Genomic DNA, 14,181 nt, shown 5'->3' on the forward strand with positions numbered 1-14,181 from the left:
GAACATCCAGGTGTCTCAGCTGCTTTTCTTCTTCATAACATTGCAGCTATTCTCTAGGGCAGCATTGGCGAAGTATTGGCACACGTACTAAGCCAGCACAGGGGAGCTGCTCCATTCCCCCTCTTGCCAGCACAATAGGACATTTTCTGCATATTCAGCTGCCCAAAGTGAGCACTTCCTCCCTCTGCTCTCTGGGGTAAAGCAGAGGGGCTCACAGGCAGCCTGAAGTTGCAATTTGGGCATGTGAACTTGAAAACCTTCACCAATGCTGCTCTAGGGTATCTTACAATATAGGTTGTTTTCCTTTCTCTCCCATCCTTTTCAGCTACGATTACAAAGGTTCTTTTACATTATCTCCTGAAAAAATAATGATTTTAATGAGAATAGCTTATTGACTTCAGCCTACAGAAGGATAGGGCTAACTACCTATAATTATATGTTTTTTTAAACTTATTGTTATATAGAAGGGAAAGCCATTATTTGTCTAAACTTACCGATGTACTCAGATGTTTTATTCTGTGCTTGATGCTTTATTGGGTGAGTGAAATTGCCACAATCCCAGGTCCATTACCTCCAAGAGACTATAGTCTAAAATAGATAATTGATATAGTAAAATATTTCAGAGAGTATATAGAAACATAACATTATAGATGTGTAAAATACAGTTCTGAACTTATGTATAAGTTGAGTTTCAAAAGTTGTTTCTAAGTCTTTTGGAATTCTAAATACCTTTTCTTAGAAATAATGGTTCTAGGGGGCAGCTGGGTAGCACAGTGGATTGAGAGTCAGGCCTAGAGACGGGAGGTCCTAGGTTCAAATTTGACCTCAGACACTTCCCAGCTGTGTGACTCTGGGCAAGTCACGTGACCCCCATGGCCTAGCCCTTACCACTCTTCTGCCTTGGAGCCAATACACAGTATTGACTCCAAGATGGAAGGTAAGGTTTTTTTTTTTTTTTAATAATAAAAAAGAAATAATGGTTCTAGAGTTTCTTTATGTATTTCAAAAATGTATCTATCTATTGTGTTCTTAAGGCCAAAGCTTTTCCACTAACAAATAAAAATATTTCGCTGCCAGTGTTCTAAAAGGGTCCCCAAAGCCCCACCAAAGTAACAAATGTTTATTCTGACTTTATCTGGAGACAATGCAACTATCCAATCTAACCATCACTTTATAGTGAGGATTCTATATAGGTCAGGGACATTTTTTTATTTTAATTTTAAAATATTTTCCCATGTTTACTTAATTCATTTTCTTTCTCTCCCCTCTCCCAGATCCAATAAGCACTTCCACTGGGTTATACAAATGTTATCACATATACCTATTCATTTTTGCAACAGAGCAATCTTTCAAAAACTAAACCCCCAATCATATATCCATATAAACAAATGATATCATTTGTTTTTCTTCTGTATTTTTACTCCCATTGTTCTTTCTCTTAATGTGGATAGCATTCTTTCTCTTAAGTCCCTTGGGATTATCTTGTAGTAGAAAAACGCATTACATTGGATTGTTCCATAATGCTTCACTTTCTGTGTAGAATGTTCTCTTGGTTCTGCTCATTTCTCTCTGCATCCGTTTCTGGAGCTTCTTCTACTTCATACAGAAATCCTCCAGCTCGTCATTCCTTACAGCACAGTATATTCCATCACCATTACATTCCACAATTTGTTCAGCCATTCCTCCTCATTTTCCAATTTTTTGCCACCACAAAAAAATGTGGCTCTGAATAGTTTTGTACAAACATTTATTATTATCTCTTTAGGGTACAAACCCAGCAGTGGTTTTGCTGGATCAAAGGGCAGGCATTCTTTTAAAGCCCTTTGAGCAAAGTTCCGAATTGCATTCCAGAATTTTTGTATCAATTCACACTCGACCAGCAGTGTACAGTGTGTCAGGGAGATATTTTGAAACAGGTGGCCGTTTCAGCTTTACCTTTATTATACCATGTGGATGGTCTCCAATTCTTCCTAGGCACAATCTCTGCTATATTAATAATTTGCAAGGCAAAACATAATTAACATAATAAATCCATTTCTATTTAGTTGGTCAGTCTCCTGGCTATTCCTGAAGGAAGGAGTTTACCTAAGCCTTCACTGGGGTGGAATCAAGCTGAAGGAGGCAATGCACTTCAGCAGAAAACTGGAAAGATTTAGAATCCAAAAACCTAGGCTGAAATTCTGACTAAAATTTACCATTTGGCCAAGCAAATCAGAACTTGAATTCTTTGGGCCTATTTCCTTATCTGTAAAGTGAGGGCAGTAAGTTCTAAAGTCTCATCCAGCTCTATTAGAACTTCTGAGACACTACCATACCCCACCCCCCAGGTCTCATTAGTTTGAAAAGGAGACAGTAGGGCATAAAAGTTAGTGTTATGCTTAAGAACCAGTTAGACTTCAACTTCCACTTCAGAAACTTAGTGGCTATGGAATTCTGGGCAAGTCCCTTAACTTCTCTGACTCTGTTTCCTATCTGTAAAAATAGGGATTCTGGGAAAATTTGAAAACAGTATTGGAAAAATTAGGTTTAGATCAACATCTTATACCCTATACCAAAATAAATTCAAAATGGGTAAATGACTTAAATATAAAAAGTGCAATCATAAATAAATTAGGTGAACATAGAATAGTATATGTGTCAGATCTATGGGAAAGGAAGGAATTTAAGACCAAGCAAGAGACAGAGAACATTACAAAATATAAAGTGAATGATTTTTATTATAGTAAATTAGACAGGTTTTGTACACACAAAACCAATGCAACCACAATTAGAAGGAACAAAACAAAGTGGGAAAATGTTTTATAATAAAACTGACAAAAGTTTAATTTCCCAAATATGTAATGAACTAAGCAAAAAAAAAACATCAAACCATTCTCTAATTAATAAATGGTCAAGGGATATGAATAGGCAGTTTTCAGATGAAGAAATCAAAACTATCAATATCACATAAAAAAGCGTTCTAAATCCCTTCAGATCAGAGAAATGCAAATCAACACAACTTTGAGGTACCACCTCACACCTGGTTGACTGGCTAGTATGACAGCAAAGGAAAATAATAAATGTTGGAGGGGATGTGGCAAAGTGGGGACGCTAATCCATTGCTGGTGGAGTTGCGAATTGATCCAACCATTCTGGAAGGCAATTTGGAGTTATATCCAAAGGGCTACATGCCCTTTCATCCAGCCATACCACTGCTAGGTTTGTACCCCCAAAGAGATAATAAGGAAAAAGACTTGTACAAGAATATTCATAGCCACAATTTTTATAGTGGAAAAACAATTGGAAAATGAGAGGGTGTTCCTCGATGAGGGAATGGCTGAATAAATTGTGGTATCAGATGGTGATGGAATATTATGGTGCTGAATGAAAAAGTGAACTGGAGGGATTCTATGTGAATTGGAAAGACCTCCAGGAAGTGATGCAGAGTGAGAGGAGCAGGACCAGGAAAACACTGTACACAGAGACTGTGTACACACACACCATAATCAAATGTAATAGACTTTTCTACTAGCAGCAATGCAGTGACCCAGGACATTCCAGAAGAACTTAGGAGAAAGAACGAAATCCACATCCAGAGAAAGAACTGTGGGAGGAGAAATGCAGAAGAAAAAATATGTGGTTCAATTGGGTATAGGATTAGGTGTTTGGGCATTAAAAGATCTCTCTACTGCAAATATGAATAACATGGAAATGGGTCTTGAACAATAATACACGTATAACCCAATGGAAGTGCTTGTCCGCTTGGGAGAGGGGGACATGAATCATGTAACCATGGGAAGCACTACAAATAAATAAATAGAATTATTAGCACTTGTCGCACAGGTTGTTCTGAGGATCAAATGACATATAGACAGTGTTCAACAAATCTTGAAATGTCATATAAACTTTTCTGCATGACTTTACATGTCTTTTGAGTGGGTGAAGGAGGAAGGAAACTAGAACTCAAATGTGTATTTTTTAAAAACTAATCCTAAAAGGAAATTAATTTTGAAATCTTTATATATAAACAACAGCCATAGAACACCCAAAGGCCCTATGCTCCAACTAGTTCTCGAAGTTTTAGTCCAGCAGCTAAATTCTTTCAATTCTGTGTTTCAATGTGATGCAACAATCATGCAAACAAGCACTTGTTAAGTATCTAACAAGTGAGTCGATACTTAGTACAAAAACAATTACTAAATGCAACAGTTTCCTCCAAAAGGAGCTGCTTCTATCCAAGAAAACAGCAAATATGCTCATACAAAAAGCAAAGTACAAACAAGGAAAAGGAACACATAAATGACCTTGTCCTGGGCGAAAGTCCGCTTTTCTCGTCTCACTAGCCCTAACCTAGCCCTTCAAGCAGTTGAATAGGGCATGGCTAATCCCATCGGGTGTTCAGCATCTCTTGGGTCCCAAGGGATACCCCCTTAGGCCCAAGTCCTTTACTAGGCAGTCCATTACAGAGCACGGGCCCCTCGCTGTAGTGCCTGTCTGGACCTCCTCCTTTTCCTCGGCTGCCTCAGTCCCTTTGTTCCCCTACATCTAGCAGGGTGTCATTCCCAGGAGACTTGTCCCTTCCTAATGAAAGCCTTGGTTTTTCTGACTACTTTGGTAGCACCGAAAGAGAGGAAGTCAGAAGGTGTACATCCGGACATGAGAGCGTGACACGTGCCTTGTGCTTGGAACGCAGCGTGCAGGCACGAAGAGGAATTTGGGTTGCAAAGGTCACCCCAAGCCCAGGAGCCGGCCTTTCACTCTAAGGATGGGGCCACACCGGAGAGCTTTGGGCCCGGGCTGACGTTTGGCAGCGTGGTGGCCAGCAGACTGGAGGAGGGCGTGCGAGCCATTCCGCAGTGGTTGCAGTGGTGCGGATGAAAATCAATGACAGTTTGGATCAGAATGTTTGTGATGTGAACAGAGGAGTAAACAGATGTAACTAATAAAATGAGGAAATAAACCAGGAAGCCAAAACCCTCCAGAAATGATAAACTAACAAATTAATTGAAATGATAGGGATAGGGAAAATGGAAAACGAGGGGCATATAGAACGGAAAAACAAACCATTAACTGATCTGATTAGGAGATAAGAAAATTATAAGTATTTTTAAAAGTCCCTTTCCCCATTGTTTATTGACAAAGTTATAAAAACACCAGTGACAGTAATGAGAGGGAACAGATATAAATATTGGCCAAAAATATATACAAAATGATCATAACCTGCAAATGACATAATGACAGCCTTTGAGGCCTCAGAAAATCAGAAAAGAGACAGATTTAGTTTTTTGTCCAATTGCCAAAGGGCAGCTAGGAGATACAATGCCACTTAACCCTGTTTGTCTCAGTTCCTCATCTGTAAAATGAACTGGAGAAGGAAATGGCAAATTACTCCTGCATCTCTGCCAAGAAAACCTCAAAATGAGATCCTGAAGAGTCAGATACAACTGAACAACCACCACTAACGGCATACTTTTGAAAGGGAGAGAAAATATCAAAATTCATTTAGAACTTTTTAAAAAGGCCTAGAAAACTAAAGAATGATAAAAAGTAGAAATCAAGGATGCGGGACAAAATTAGACTTCATTATGAAGTATAGTAACCAAAATGATATAGTACTGATTAAATAATAGAGAAGTATGGCATAGTGAACAGAGAGCTCACTTTGGAGGAAGGTCTGAGTTCAAGTCTTCCCGGTGACCTTAAGAATTATTTCTTAACTTCTTAGTGTCCGAGACAATTTTCTACATTCCTAAATTACAGATCATATGCCAAACTGCATATAAAGGAGTTTTCTTGTGTGGAATTTTCTTATACCACTGAAATTACAAAGCCAATCTCTATTCTTATTACCTAAAAATAGAAAAGTCCACCAATGTAACAGAATAGAGGCAATCAAAACTCTTCACCTCGTGTTAGATAAACCTATTACTTGGTGAAGCACTCCCTGTCTGACAAGAGTCAGTCAGAAAACTAAAGTTGGTTTGGTACCATACACCACAGTATGCTCTAAAAAGATGTCAAGCTAGAAGGCATTCCACTAGGAAAAAACCAACAAAATCAAAACATTCAAAGAGAAGCAGACCAGGCTCTTTTACAATTAGGGGTTGGGAGAGAATCCTTCACCCAATAAGGGACAGAGAGATTACAAAATATATAACTGACTCCAAAAAGTAGAAAAGTTTTTTAAACAAATATGTGCCAAAGACTGGAGAGTCAAATAGAAAAAGCGAGTCAGTCCTTAGTTTTCAAAGTGCTCATAATTTAATCATTCAAAACATAGAGAAGCAAGTTAAACTTCAAGGCAGACAGAAAGGCTGTAAATCTCTATGTGTACAATAGCAGGACTGATGGCGAGGCCTAGGGTACACTGTTAGATCTGATGACTGGGAGAATTTAGAGAGGAAAAGGAGCTGGTAAGCCCTACGTGTCCTCCATTTCACAGAAAGGAATAGAATGGACAACCTCCCTCTTATAGAAGGAGCTGGAGAAAGACCTGGGAAGGGTTCTAGGTAGTCAAAGGAGATGGGATCATTCCCCTGTAATGGTGGGGCCTCCAATTTCTAGACTTCCCAGGATGGATTCTGGGTGATTAGTAGAGTAGAAAAAATATTTGTATCAAATATCACAGATACAAAATTGATTTCTACAACATAAATATATATATATATGCATGCATTGAGTTATTCCTTATTAGATAAGTAATGAAAGGATATAAAATAACTTTTTGAAAAAAGTTACAAAATAAAAATGACTTAATGAAATCATGGTTGAAAATACTAGTGGTAAAAGAAATAATTAAAACTATGAGATTTCACCTTCCACTATGCAAGTTGACAGATTAAAGATAGAAAGTCAATATTATAACTATTTAAAGAAAAGTAAAACACTAAAGATTTCAAGTAGAAAAAAATACAATAAAACCCTAGAACATAAACAGATAAATTAACAGAAGACCGTAAAACAAGGGATTATAAGATTCTAAACAAATATTGCACACTAAAGGAAAGTGAACCAATATCTGATGAAATTATACCAAAAAAATATCTAGAACAAGAAATTTCAGAATAGTTCAAAAGAGTAAATAAATCTGAAAGACAACTAGGAAGGAATGTATGCCATAATTTATAGCTCTTGGTAAAAAAATGAAAAATTCAAATAGAAAAGAAAAAATATAAATACACAATGGAGAGTTTTGCCAAAGAAGCTTGACTATGGTATATGGTACCAAACCAACTTTAGTTTGATTTGTTACAAGAGTCTTTTCCTCCTCTCTGTTTTTAATTGTAGGAGAAAAAGTAAAGGTTATGGGAGGCAGGGGGAAAAGAACCATTGCAACATTTTTTTTAACGTATAAAAGAGAATAAAAGCAAGTTCAGGAGGAAACACAACCAGGATGGTTTTTAAAGTAATGTGTAGACTTTATTATATAGGCTGAATAAAAAGAAAATGCTATGAAAATGAGATTTACTGTTTTCTATAGAATTTTTTTGTCTTATGTGTATACATGAAAATGCTGGTTTTGATTTTTAAGGTTAGGATTTAAAAGAATCTTTCTAAAATATGCCATAAATCTTTAGTTCTAAAATCTCCAAGTTTGTTCAGATGATCAGTTTTTCCTCTGTGTGTATCTATTAGATTTGCCCAATGCAGAAAGGAGAAAATTTTTTTTAGTCTCCTAACATTGCAAGTTATGTCTTTTTTTGCAGTTTGGTTAATTTTTCTTTTGGGATTTAGATGCCACTGGTAAATATGTTTAACACAAATGTTGGTTCATTGTGCTTCTTTCCAGCATAATGCATTTCTTTATTAGTTCTGTGAATGTTTACTTTGGTTTGGTCTGAGAATATGATTGAAACTCATGCTTTTTTGCATCTGACTTATGCATAGTAAATTTTATCCAGTCTTTCATTTTTATTCTTTGTGTTTGCTTCATAGAGGTTTCTTGTAAACAGATTATTGTCTTGTTTATCACATCCATCCAGCCCCTATTGTTCTAATGGATTGTTTGTTTAGTCCTTTTTCATTTAAAGTTATATAAATATGGCAGAAAATGGCACTGAATGAATGGAAACTGTTGCTTGGTGTGTTTTTGGTGTTCTAGATTCCAAAGACAAGTGGAAATGTTTCATTTCTTGTACAAAAAAAAAATTCCTATTTAGGAGTGGTTTGGGAGCTTTTGAGGACTGAGGAAAAGTCTACTCTTTCTTCCATCTTTTGGGTCACATAACCCAGATATCTAAATTTATACTTTTTTTGAGTTTCTCTAGACACTTGCGGCTTTTTTTTTTTGTCTTTTCAAAATTCCTATTCCAGTCTGATAATTTCATTAGAAATTCTTGAACATCTATTCCATGAAAGATGCATTCCCTGCCTTCCCACCCCTACAAAAGCACAATAAGGAGATCCAGTCTCAAAAAAAAAAAAGTAGTACATGAAAGTAATTTTTTTTTTTTGAGACTGGTTATTGTACTTAGACTGGAAGTGCAACAGGGCACTCACCAAGGCATTCAGCAGCAGCAGCTTTGGGACCTCTCAGCCAAGAGACAGTAAAGAAAGGGAGTCATTGCGGGGAGTCATCAGGCCATGCTGTCTTGAAAAGGTCACATGTGGAAACCAAAAGGTCACAAAGTGGCTCCTTGGCAGGATGCATACACCCACTCAACCCCCTCTGTATGACTTCTCTCATCAACATCCCTTACTAATGGAATTGACTTGATTATCATTCTCTCCCTAGTCTCAGAAGGAATAATATAGGAGCAAAATACTTGCACACTATTTCCCCAAAATATCAGCAAAAGATCAGACACAAAACCAAACCCAAAAGACCATCATGGGTTAACTTTTGCTTAGGTATATAATTCCTAGCAAAAGCTGTGCCTGCAAAGCCATGCCCAGAAATCCCCTACTCCCATGCACTGAAATTCATTCTCCTAAGCCAGTATATAAATCATTCATAAGGAGAGGCCTGTACAATATGCCTTAGTACACCATGCCTCAGTGACTTGATTTACCAGCCAAAACCACTCTTGGAAAATTCCCCAACAAACTCTGAAAAATGATTAGTCTAATATTAAATCTGAATTGTATTTCTAGTACCTCCTTGATCTCTCCACTTGATTGTTGATTGTCTCTAGAATTTGATTATCTAATTTTATTAAAGGTAATAGATTTTCCTTGATTGCCTATAAGCTCAAACTCCTCACAGGTTAATGAGAAAATTAAGCCACCTGCGACGAAATCACTTGTTTTGTGCAAAACCTTTGTGTATCCTATCAGAATCAATAGTTACAATATAAATGTATAAAATGATCTCAGAATGCTAATCAAGTGATTTGTTAAAAGTTAAGGTATCACTTATCCAATTATCTTTATTCGAACACATATGTTGAATAATGTAGCTGTGTGCCAAGAAAATGTGTATAAAAATAAAAGCTAACCCTGGGCATGGTGAAGCAGCCATTCCGGGCAGCACCTGGCCCCAGGCAGTTACACATACACAGCTAGCTATCTTCCATCTTTCATTTCCACCTAACAGGAAATAGTCATCATTAGGGACTTTACTAGAACAGTTAAAAGGAGTCTACATAGAGAAAAGACATGAGCTTGAATTCATTAGGTTAGGATGATCTCTCTTCTAACAAAATGAATGGGTGAGAAAGACGGATGCCCTTGGGAGAAGGGCAAGGTAGAATGGGGAATAAAATTTCTCACATAAAATAGGTGTGTCAGGAAGAGTTTTTATAAGTAGAGAGGAAAATGTGAGACGGTATGGACAATGTTTGAACTTCACTCTCATTTTAATTGAATCAAAGAGAGAAAACAAACATACATATGCACACGCAGTTGGATATAGAAATCGATTTTACCCAATAAGGAAAATAAGAGAGGAAGGAGATAAGTGATATTGAGAGGAGGATGATAGAAGAGAGGACCAATTAAAGGAGGAGGTGGTCAAAAGCAAGCCTTTTGAGGAAGATAGGATAAAAAGAGAGAGAAGGATAAACAGAAGAAACTAGGATAGAAATACATTTAACATTGTATTTAGGTGTAACTATTAAGGTGAAAGGGATGAGCTCAGCCATAAAGCAGAAGTAGACAGCAGAACAGATAAGAAACCAGAATACAACAATATGATGTTTACAAGAGATATACATCAAGTAGAATAAATACTGGGAAGCAATTATCTGAGCCATACTGACATTTGATTGTAATAAGATGTAAATCAGAAAATGCCAACACTCATGTGCCAACAGGTATATACAAAGTCAGATTGCACAAGACACACAGAGAGTTAAAATAAAAAGCTGGAGCAGAATGAATCGCTCTTCCGGGAAGAGCTTCAGGGGAGTAAAAAAGGAAGAGGCAGCAATCTTATTCTCAAAGCAAAACCAAAACCAAATCTAATTAAATGAGAAAAGGGAAACAACATTTTGCTAAAAGGCACCATAGGCAATGAAGAACCATCAAAAAAATTTATATTAAGTTTCTCTGATAAAGGCCGCAGTTCTCAAATATGTCTGAGAGTCAACTGAGTCAAATATGTAAAAATAAGTCATTCTACAAATGATAGTCAAAAGGATATGAAGAGGCAGTTGCCACAATATATGAAAAAATCCTCTAAGTCACCACTGATTAGAGAAATAGAAATGAGGCACCACCTCACACCTATTAGAAATGATAAATATTGGAAGGGATAAGGGAAAATGGGTACACTAATGAGCTGTGAATTGGTTCAAAACCACTCTGTTGAACAATATGGATTTATGCCAAAAGAGCTATGAAACGGCATAGCCAAAAATACGTGGTATATGATTCTGGCTATGCTATCAGAAATGATGAGGGAGTGTGGGTTCAGAAAAACATAGCAAGACTTACATGAACTGACGTAGAGTGAGAACAGGGAGATCATTGTGCCCAATAAATGCAATATTTTAAAGATGATCGAGTGTGAAAGACTTGGCTGCCCTAATCAACACAATGACCCAGGACAATTTCAAAGGATTCATGATGAAAAAATGCTATTCATTTTCAGAGAGAGAGAACTCTGACGAAAAGTTAAAAGTATCATTTTCTTTCTTTTCTTTTTGCTTTTTTTTGTATGTGAGATGGCTAATATCTTTTACATGACTTCACATGTATAACTGATATATTGCTTGCTTTCTCAGTGGATAATGGTGGGAGAGGAGAGTTAGGAACTGAAAATTTAAAAAGAATATTAAAAATAAGTTATGCTTTTTAAAAATCTTCAGTACATTCCTATTAGTTATGGGATAAAATTCAAACTCGTTTGCTTGGCATTTAAAGCCCCTCACAATCTGCCTCTAGCCCATCTTTGCAGTATATGACTACACATTACTCTATTCACATATCCTATATTTCCAGCTAAAATGGCCTACTTGCTTCACTCCAAAACTACCTTCCATCTCCTCTGTGATTTTCCTTTGGCTTAATGCCATTCCAGACATCCCTAATGTCTGGAATTCTCCTCGGATTATTGGAACTCTTACTTTCTTCAAGGCTCAGCTCAGCTCATGATGCCTCCTACAAGAGATCATTCCTGATTCTATTAGTTCTCAACTTTAAATTATGTTTGACTTATTTTAGGGTTTATCTTGTTTACATTTTGTTCTCTCCCAGTAGAATGGAGGCTCTTTTGAGGACGGGGCCTCTTTAGTTTTTGTCTCTGTGTTCCTAAATGCTAGCCCATAGTAGCTTAATGTGTTGAACAGTGTCATCACTTCAAAGGGATGAAAGAGAAGCCAGGGTACGGGTCATGAGTTAGGAGAGCAAAGAGAGTTAAAATAATTGGACACAATGTTCAAAGAGGAAATTTAGATGGCTAGAGGTAAAGAGAATTATGGACTGATGAAAGCTTATAGTAAAAAGAAGTCTAGAGTTCTGAAATAGAGAGGTGAAACATGTATAGATTATGGTGAGATCAAGGGTAATACCATCCACCTATGAAAAAGTAGAGTAAAAAAAGGGCAGGTCATTGGCTTGAGGAGGCTGATGAATAGGAAGTCAGAGTACCTGAGAGAAGAAAGTTCCCAAATGTTGAGACAACAGTTGGTTTGCAGAAGTAGTATGCGCTAGGCATCGGACTTGTTGAAAAAGAAAGGAAAGTGACCTGAGGTCCCGGAGATAACTGCTACCCAAATCTATATATTTTAATATCTATTGTGTTTTCAGAGGAAGAGAGGCTGCTTGAATGATGATGGCAGGGGGAAGGTCTAGAAGTAACAATGAGTGTATTGGAAGAAATAAGAAACAATGCAGCTAGTACTAAAGAGGATAGCCAGGGACACAGTATCATCTAGAGGAAGCCAAGTTGGAAGGAAGATGGAAGTATGAAAGGTTTAAAGAAAAATGAGGATAACTGGATAACAAATAGGTGTTTAAAAGGGAACAGAAAAGGAAGGCAAGAGGACAGGTATGTGAGAGTGCTAGAGCTGAGGCAAGTGGGGACGAAGGGACTAGAAGTAGTAAAAGGGAAGGGCGTTTTCCTCCAGGCAGTGAGGTAGCATGTACTTCAGACTCAAGAGGAAGTTCAAGAAGGAATTTCTGTTAGATGTGTTGGGCTAGATCAGTGGTCTTGAAAGTGGGAGGCATAGGACCATTTAATTTAAAGACGAGTTACATACCATCCTAGACACAGCATTTCTAGGAGTGCTTCAAATACAATCCCTTCATTCATTTTCCTCCCTCTTATGTGTTCTTCCTCAACTGTCCAATCTCTTCTACACCAATTGTGGTAAAAACAACCATATCTCTGAGCCCAAGGCAAGCAGGAAAATCTTCCTCTCCTTACATAAATTAAGTTCCCCCAAATCAGCTTGAACTGGGTGTCCCTGGTTGGTTCTGTGATCTGATCAGATTTCCTTTTGCATGTATAAAGTTTTAAATATTAAAATTCAACTTCTTAGCTAGCTTCATTTATAAATTAATTGAACAATTGCAATTTTTATATAAATCTACCTCATCTACACAGGATATATAAAGGAATTTTTAAAATATAATGAAGTAAAAGCAATCATATTGTTCTCAATAAAATATTCTTTTTAGTCAAAGCAATTTAGTCAGATCAAAGTGCCATAAATACCATTATTTAAAAATACTTTAGCTTAATTCCATTGTCTTAACCAATTGTTTCATTTTAAAATGTATGCAATACTGATATAGTAGTACATAAGCAAATATGGGATTGCTCAAAACTTCTTTACTTATAAGAATATGGAATATAAAAAAAGTTTAGATACCACTCTTTGGGATGACCCCTGAAATACCTTCCAACAGTGAACTATGATTCTGGTACTTGATGTTCCCTAAACAATAATGAGTTGTCACTGGAGGTCAGTTTTGTGGTTGATAAAGCATGGATTTATTCCTGTTTAGCTAAATGATCTCTGAATTTCCTTCTAATTCAGATGCCAGGTCTCACAAATCTCAACTGATTGAAATCCTAAGGGTTACTACTCAATTACAAAAATTACCTCAATTAAGCATTCCCTGATACCCTCAGTTATTAAGTGACTTTTTTTCTCTTCCAAGAATCTCTTAACTCCTCTGTGTTTGGACCCCTATTCATATCATAAAGTGAATTATAATTATTTGCATCTTTAACTTAAGAGGTATTCACTCAACAATTATTAATTTAGCACTAGCTATGTGACAGGTACTGGGGATACAAAAACCAAAAATGAAATAATCCATGCCCTCAAGGAACTTACATTCTACTGGGAGAAAATTAAATATAAAATATATGTAGATAAAAAGTAAATTCAGAGGTGAAGCTAGAGGAGAGTAACTTGCTGTTTAGAAATAGGTCTCTAGGAGGGGGTATTTGAATAAGCCTCAAAGAAAATCAGGAATTCCAGGAGGCAAAGGTAAGAAAGAACCAAATTCAAAAATATCAGGGGATAGCCTGAGATGTACATGGGGAAGAGCAGGACTCTAATTTGGTTTATAACATGGTAAATGAAGGATAGTAAAATACACAAAAAATATGGAATAGATGGGAGAAATGTGAAATATTTTTTTTAATTAGTCGTAATTTTTATTTCATCCTTGATGCAACGGGAAGCTTGCATCTAGGAGTGACTGTTTTTAAGATGTCCGTTTGATGGTAATAAGGAGGATGGCCTGGAAAGAAAAGAAGCTAGAAAGTGGGGGACAAAGAAGGAGATCATTTTAACAGTCCAAGGG

The 14,181-nt window shown here is 36.8% G+C and overlaps 1 protein-coding gene across 16 annotated transcripts in view; it reads right to left on the minus strand.

Moving 5' to 3' along the window:
* Positions 1 to 14,181, minus strand: part of PPIP5K2 (diphosphoinositol pentakisphosphate kinase 2) — a 110,184-nt gene that overhangs the window by 86,129 nt on the left and 9,874 nt on the right. For 14 of the 16 annotated variants that reach the window (XR_008917961.1, XM_056824967.1, XM_056824968.1 and 11 more), the window contains exon 2: positions 495 to 588. The exons of the other annotated variants lie outside the window; for them this stretch is intronic. The gene's annotated coding sequence lies outside the window, so the exon portion shown is untranslated. The remainder of the gene's footprint in view (positions 1 to 494; positions 589 to 14,181) is intronic. 16 annotated transcript variants of the gene reach the window in all.

Source organism: Monodelphis domestica, chromosome 3 (genome assembly GCF_027887165.1).
Source record: "Monodelphis domestica isolate mMonDom1 chromosome 3, mMonDom1.pri, whole genome shotgun sequence".
Taxonomy (NCBI): domain Eukaryota; kingdom Metazoa; phylum Chordata; class Mammalia; order Didelphimorphia; family Didelphidae; genus Monodelphis; species Monodelphis domestica.